Consider the following 8299-nt stretch of genomic DNA (forward strand, 5'->3'; position numbering starts at 1 on the left):
ATGCATTTAGATTCAGTCAGTATAAAAACTAAGACAATTCTCACTGATATTCAGACAAATTCTTCTTTGTCCAGGCACTCCTGTTACCAATACTTCACTTTCAGTTGCACCAAAAAAAAAAAAAAATCATTTTCTTCCCTGGTTTATGCACTTTTTAGGATGCCTGTTTGCCTTTGCCTGTTTTACAGCTTTCAGTGGAGTACCTCATTGTAGGAAGAGCAGAGACGGACTTTCTCACCTCCTCCATCTCCCATTCATAGCTTATCACTAAAGGATCTGCTAAAAATGAAGGCTCGAGAGTTTCAAGGAAAAAAAGCAAGAATGCAGACAGCCTTTTTTGTTCACTATAGGAATGTGTTCATCTCTGCTTGGTTCAAAATAGTATCTGACAAGAGTGAATCACACGAGTTCTGAAAAACTCAGAAGAAATAAGCAAAGAAATCTATAGCTGCCTTCCTCAATCTCACTCCCTGCCTGCCTTCTTATCGACTTCTGCTGCCTGCATTGACAATTTGTAGCTACCTGCCTGCTTTCTCCTCCATAAAGGTAACTACCAAAATAAGAGAGGAGTGGGGAGAAGGTGAAGCAGTGAATTACTGTCAGGACCTCCAGCACTGCCTCTTGCTGGAAAGGATAAAGAGGGGTCAATGAGGAAATACACAGCACAAAATCCTCTTGCTTTCGTGAGAAGCCACTGAGCTAACTCAATATGAATAAAAGCCATAGAATAGATTTTACCTTACTTATATAAATGCCTAAAACATCCCAAAATACCTTCATCAGTCCAGCCCTGGGGAAAAGAGAGGAAAAGAGGAAGAAAAAAATAAAAATAAAAAATACACCCTGAAAACAGCAAGACTCAAGTTCAAGTCCTGAAGCTGATGCCCTCCCTAATGCTGAAAGAGAGGAGACAACACTGCATAGCCTGGGTACCCAGGATACCACTGACCTCCAGGGGTTCGGTATGGAAGGAAGATAATATCTACCTTCAGAGCAGATTAATCTCCATTCTTCTGTTAACTTACATTTTCAACAACTTTTTATCCACTACTTTTCTTGCTCCATTCTTCCCTCTATTCTCTTAATGTAGGAATTATACCTACTGACACTCTTTTACACATAACTAAACACACCAACCCAGAGATGAGATTAGTTACGTTTTTATGAATAGGGGGTCCAAGGACTGAAACCAAGCAATAAGCAAAAACATGTTGGAAAAGCTATACCAGGTAATTCCAAGCCACAAAAGGGTTGGTTTGAATTTAGCTTCCATTTCTTTTCAAGTCAAAGAGAAGACATATATATGTTCTCTCCAGGCATTTGACATTTTTTTCCTTCTATCCTTTTCCTTCCCCTGACCCTTTCTATTTTCTGTTGCTTTAAACTTCCCTTCTTGTGGATGATTCCATGTTGTTGACGAGCTGTACTTGATTTGAGAAAGAAAACAAAGAGAAAAGCATCAGCTTTTGTGTGTATATATACATATATGTGTATTTATATATACATACACATCTTTCTCTACACAAGTGCATATATGAAAACCCACCACACTTGAGAACTAATCAAGGGATTACTATATATTTTTATGTATATCCACGTAAATATACACTCACTTACACCCTTTTGCATATAGATTTAGTATTGATCAGAATGAGAATGAAAAAGTGGCTGGAGGGAGCAGCTAGGACAGTCTTCTCGGGGCTGTAGCTGTAGCCACAGGGGAGGTGCCACGCGTTACGCACACAACAGGGGAGGTGCCATGTGTTATGCCCTAGTCCCTTGATGGACCGCACAGCACTTCCAGCCCTCTATATGCCTATGAGTTTCTGCTCGGTGGAAACCAAACCACTCAGAGAGAAGGCTGCTCACCCTGGCCTCAGCCCAGCACACAGTCAGCAAGCACCCCGTGGTCACATCCAGACCTGAAAGCTGGAAAGCGCCTCCAGGTTTACCGTTTAAATGCCCCATGAGGAGTAAGGGAGGGGGGGGCCGGTGGAATCAAAGTTAGAAATTGTTAGAAAAGGATCTCTGCCAAAGCAGAGAGCATCATTATGCCACTGGATATATTTTTAAAGGAAAAGGATGAAATACAAACACGCTGAGCAGTAGTACTACAGAACTGTTTGATCACACAGATTTTAAATTCAGCCAGTGTAGAGTTACTAAAGAAAAACAAACAACTATAGTACTATAATGTTAAATTTGTTTAAATTTCTCAAGAGCCAGAAGGAAGGCTACAAATAAAAATTTCTTAGAGAGCATTCTTGAAACCCATTCAGAAATTCTTCTAAAATTTCTTGGTTTAAAACATCTTTGTCTGATATGCACAAAAAAAAATCCCTCATACATAAAATATATGTAGTTTGTTCCTCATTTGACAACTTAAGAGCCTGTGGGTTATTTTGTTAGTGTTATGGAGGATTTTTTTCCAAGTTTTTTATATATATATTTTAGTTACATGCCAAACATACTGATTTCTTTAACACAGTAATGCTCCTTTAACTTGGTTTTCTAACACAGATAAGTAAAGCCTTACGTGGTTCAAGCCCTGCAATCATGACCAAACCTCCACACTTCCATTCTAAACAAGCAAGTCGCCTTAAAAGCCAAAACAAAGAGGTTGTGTCCAACTCTTCCACAAAAGTCATAACAACGCTACATAATTTGGGTTTTGCTGTGTCATTTATAACTAATTTTTCTACAAGCAGAAAGAATAATAAATAAAAAAAGAAAACCTGAGTTTCAAAATAAGGATACCTTTGCTACCTGTTGAAAGACCTATTGAAATGGGAAGTCTTCCTACACAATATGGTGGAAATTCCATTGCTCGAGTCACCCGAGATCAGATCAGCAAGCCCCCATACAGACTAGGTGTAACTGGGCGAATGGCAAGCTCAGCCTTACTAAGTGTCTTCTGTTCATATCTACAGCAATATGAAGCATCTGCCTTTCCCCAAGCAGCACAGGGGAGGGAGGAATCTTTTTTGCATAGAAAATGATCTTGAGCAACACACTGTAGTCAAATTCAGTCAATGAGTCATACCATAATACCAAGAAAAATCAAACACGTGGTTACTGTTTCCTACGATGACCTTGATTCCATTCATGCAAGAGCAAATGTTCCTAGAAGAAGTTGAAAGCCTGGATATGGGGGAGGGAGAAGAAATAAACCACACAGGATTTATTGGTTTGGTACACTGACACACTGTTTCACTCATCCAGTCCTTCAGAATCCATCAAATCAATTTAAGAAGGCCAGAACAAGTCACTAGTCTCACCTCACAAACTAAAACACCTGAGGAGCATCTCCTTTGCTGTGCAGCGACAGCACACTGAAAGTGGATCCCTGCAGCATCCACCTAGAGGCACTATTTAGTAAAACTGTTTTTACATATCAGCCAGACAATTGCTTAACAGAAATCTTAGTAGTAGGATTTTCTCAGCTGTAGGGAAACTTAAGACGAGAAGACTACTCTAAGTTACTTAGAGGGAAACCCAAAGTAACCAAAACAAAAAAGGCAGTTCCTCATTTTTTTGTGCGAGTGCAACAGCCATTAGACTGATCCCAGCACTTTGACATGCTAAGACTAGTGCTTTGGAAAAGGGAATACCAGCTGGGAATACCAGCAGCAGCTAAAGAAGTGGTCAAACCAGCAGATAATAAACCTGTTATGAGCAAGCTTTTAAATCAGGTACTTGATAGGACATATAATTGTAGGAAGATTCAATCCAAAGGTCTCGAGTCAACTAATTCACATGATGGATGAAGACAAACAATCTCTTCCCAGTCCAACACTGCCCCTGGATGGCAATAACTTTGCTCCGAGGAATGTTCCTAGGTCAGTGCTGCTGGTCATCCACAAACGTCATTCTCACCCAGATGTCAGCCTGGGGTCTGATACTGTGCAAAAACTCAGCAAGGAGCTTGTACAATAGCCAATAAATCAAAGAGCCCATTCAACACCTGCGTGCGCACATACACACACAATCCACTTCTTAGGAGTCAAAAAGTATTAGATGATAATGTCGTGACTACAGAGATGCTTTGGGCCTTGTTTTAAATTGGCTCTCTAACTGTAAGAGCTTACCAACCATACCCTAATTCCTCACAGCCAGGCAGGTGCTTAAACAAGGGTCAGACTGGAATGTAAAATGCTGCATATCTCCATCGCCAGCACCCCAGAGCTGTTCAGTTCCCTTGGAAGAGAGCTGGATCGAGTGCCCTAAAAGTGAAGGGTCTTGCATTTGGTTCACAGATCTCTTGTTATTGTAACCATAACACTTTCCTTTCTCTCTTTAAAGTATTTTATATGAAACAGCATAACATGGTCTCTACCTCTCATCATTACAATTTCTCTCCTCCTTTGATCTTGGCAGAAGAAAGTAGGATAATTATATTTTTTACTCAAGACGAACAAAATCTCCATTTCCAGTAAAGAATGGCTCATTTAAAGAAAGGCAGCTGGATAATGTTTGGAAAGCAAAATGGAGGGAGACAGAGATGGTGGCCATAACCCCACAAATCCACTACCACCATATTATGTTTGATTTTCAGAATGGAATACTTTGCCTGAAAATTGCTTTTTTCTTCTTTCTTTTGTTTCTCTTCTATTTCTTATAATTTTAGCATACGAAAGAAAAAAATTAATTTTAAAGTTTGATTCCACAGTTATTCTGAATTATTGATCCATCACTTCTTATGCTCTTCTCAGATAATTAAAGTTATGTGGGCAATATACATGTACCTAAATCTTGCAGTTCCTTAAATTCTATGTCTTGAAAGTCTCTATAGATCTGAAGATGCAATTACAGGGCTGCATACCAAAAAGGCAGGAAAAGAAATTAAAAAGAGAGCTGATATCAGAAAAGATTTTCATAGCACAAGGAAAGTTTGTGTGATGCAGGAAAATTGTTTCAGATAAAACAGAGATCTTGTTTGGCTTTTGCTCACACACAATGACCAGATTACATGAGAGCTCTGCAGCTGTTCTGCTACTTAGAGAAAGCAATAGCTGCAGAATTTTAAAAAGCCCTACAATGAATTAATGAAGGAATGGGAAGCCATGAAGTTATTTGTCCAAACATAGGGTTTGACTGTGTTTCTTGTGCCCAAGAAGGCAAGCCCAAGTCCAGCAATATGCTGCAGATTGACCTCTTGATGCTATGGAAAAGCTAGTCCCAGGCTTCTGCATGCTCTGAGGCTTGGCGAGTCAGGCCTTGGCATCTCACCAGAGGAACTGCACTAATGTAGATGATGTATCAGAAAAGGAAGGACCAAACTGTAGTAGTCATGGGCTTTGTGGCAAAGATGGCAGCAACAAGATGTGGATGAAGGGGATAGGGTATTGCATGGCATTACATTTAATAGTATATTACCAAGACCTGGCTGCCTATCCCGTACTGGCTTCTTTCCTGCTTCTGTTCATTTTACCATTGACAAGCATGTGAAGCAGCATCTTCACTTGTCCATCACCAGTAAAAGTGGGATTTGCATCCTGACCAATTCCAAAAAAAAAAAAAAAGAGCTGGGTAGTTTCTATCAGAAAGGCAAAGACAAGAGAAGCATGGCCACACCTCCGGCCAAATACCGTACACCCCATTCCTAGATTCATCCCATGGGTGTCAGCTCCTTATGTCATTCCAATTCTGTCAGCTCCTTATGTGTGGATCATCTTCTCTTTCTGGTTGTGTACAGCACTGAGTTCTCATCCATGCACAACACCCTCAGCTGCACCTGCAATACTAAACAATATTTCTTCCAAAATGCCTGGTTCTTAAAAAAATGTTTCAAGTTCTCCTCTGCCAGCAGCAGTAGGAGCATGAGGGACACAGCAGAACCAGCACAGTGGGCACTGGCTTGGCAAGCCAGAGGCAGCAAGGCAGGACAACTCTCACCCTCCTTTACAACCACACTCTCACCATTACCAGTTTATTTGTGTCAGGAATACATCTGACCCACTGACACATTCAAAATAAGAGCAGGAAATATTATTCCTATGTGACTGTAGATGGGTTCCTTTCCCCACCCACCCCACACCTTATCAATTCAGCTGGAGATAGTATTCATTTGTGAAGCTGAGCAGATAAAAAAAAGATAGACAAGCAATTCATCTGCTAGAAGCACTGTCTGGATGATGAAAGGAACTGCCCAAATTCAACATAACAATTTTTGCAATTGAAAAGCATTCACCCTATTCCTAATGTTTTAGCTTGTCCAAAAAAACCCACCAAAAAAAACCCAGAGTTCATACAGCATTTGGAGAACTACATAGAGGATATACTGTATGGCTAAGTACTCTTAACTTAAAACATTTCAGTGGGCTGTCTGCATACCCTAAGAAGGTTTTCAGTCCAAGACAGACCAAAATTAAAAGTCTCAGCTTATAAAATGTTTATATTAAAATGTTGCATAATAGGAAGTGCCAGATCGGTGAACCAACAACCATAAGAAATCTGTAACACTGAGAATAACAGCTCTGACTGTGAAAATTTACTCATAACATGCTGTGCTTTTTACTGCTAAGGTGGGAAACACCTCTCAGACCACTGCATACCACTAATAGGCCAGGACAGATCTTTGCTTGCTAATCTTGCCTGTTAGATTATTTGGATACAGGAAGAACTACAATCTCTAAAGATTTTTTGCTGTGTGTTATGAGAGCCCAGCCCAAAGCCGAGTGAAGTTAATGATGGTAATGGGCACTGAATTACAAGTACATTCACTTTTACAAACAAACAAAACAGTCCTAAATCAAATCTTGCCTCAGTCTTCACAATACCTGAATGCATCATGGTCCAAGTTACACAAATTTAAATATATTCTTTTGAAAAGGAAATTAAAAAATTCAAAGTAATTATACTTACCTATATACTTCAGAACAAAATTTAAAACCTCAAGAAAACTTCGAAATAAACACACTGCTTCCCAAGAGAGAAGATTCTAAATACCACTGCACTAAAAATGTGATTTTTCATGTCACAGAAGTTTTGAGAAGAAATTGGTTTTTTAAAAAAGAGGAGACCACACATACAGATAGCACAATGACTGTTCTGTACTATTAATTTTGATATAAAATCCACTTTTTTGTGCCATCCAAATATTTTCCAAGTATCACAGACTTCTGAACTGACACTAAGCAAGTCCATTGAAGAAACTGAGAGGGAGCAAACTATGCTTTCGCAACCAAGTAGATCATGATAGCATCTTTTGGCAGTGGGGAGACAGGGAGGCAACTTCAGATTGTGGGATATGCTTCTTCAGAGCAGGTCTTTCTGCTGAAGTGGTCAGCAGTGGGAAGACCAACAGTGCTGACGACGAAACGGAATCATTTTAAGTTCAACCACTGGTCACATGGGCCAGGCAGTCCCATTCTTCTGAAAATGGCTCTTTCAGCCAGGCTGCAGGCACAAGCAGGCATCATTTTGTTGGTTCTTTTCAGGTAGTGTTTTTAAGGTCACTAACAGAAGATCTAGGAAAACATCAGCTAAATTTTCAGCTGGTGAAATCAAGGCAGACTGCGTGATACCAATTCATATAAGATGAGGAGCAAAGCAGTTTTGCTAGTGGCAAGAGCACGAATTCTGAATTCAAAGTATGGGATACACAATGACTAGACTGCTGTTCTAACATGTTCTACCTCTCCACGGTGGTAGCTGCCCTTCCAACCCAACAGCTAGCATACAAAGCTTTCAGTCTGGTCCAGCTGACAGGATGGTTAGAGGTCCTGCTCTCAAGCTCTAAACCCAAACCAGCAGAATCTCACAGTGGGATGAAAGCCAAAAATCACTCAGATTTAGGTAGTCACCAACATTTTTTCCCAGTTCTTTTTGTGAGCCAGGACAGGGAGACAAGAGTTCCCACAAACGAGGTGGTTTTCCTCTGGCACAGAGCCTTCAAAGTCTTACTGCTTCTATGGGCAACAGCACCACCAGCACAACAAAATACCCTTCGTGTGCTTTTTCAGTGAGGCCACTTCCATCTGAGCACAGAACACATACCCTCCATTTCCCAGGTTTTACATAAGCAGTGGGCTGCTAGGAACTTAATAACTGTGTGTTTTCAGTTTTGTTTGCTTTTAATCCTGATGGAATTTTCTGGTCATGGCTCATAAAGTTCTTTAAAAGCATGTGAAGTAAAATGTGCCAGTCTCCGTGTATTGTTATGGCAACTGGAATATTCAAAGTTGCCAGGAACTAAATATCTATTTGTTAACTTACAGTGCTATTATTTTTGACCAGAATGTGACTGCATTCTCTTCCACTCAACTCGCTCATTTTACTTTTTGATCCCAAAACAGCC

This window comes from Calonectris borealis, chromosome 5 (assembly GCF_964195595.1).
Source record: "Calonectris borealis chromosome 5, bCalBor7.hap1.2, whole genome shotgun sequence".
NCBI lineage: Eukaryota > Metazoa > Chordata > Aves > Procellariiformes > Procellariidae > Calonectris > Calonectris borealis.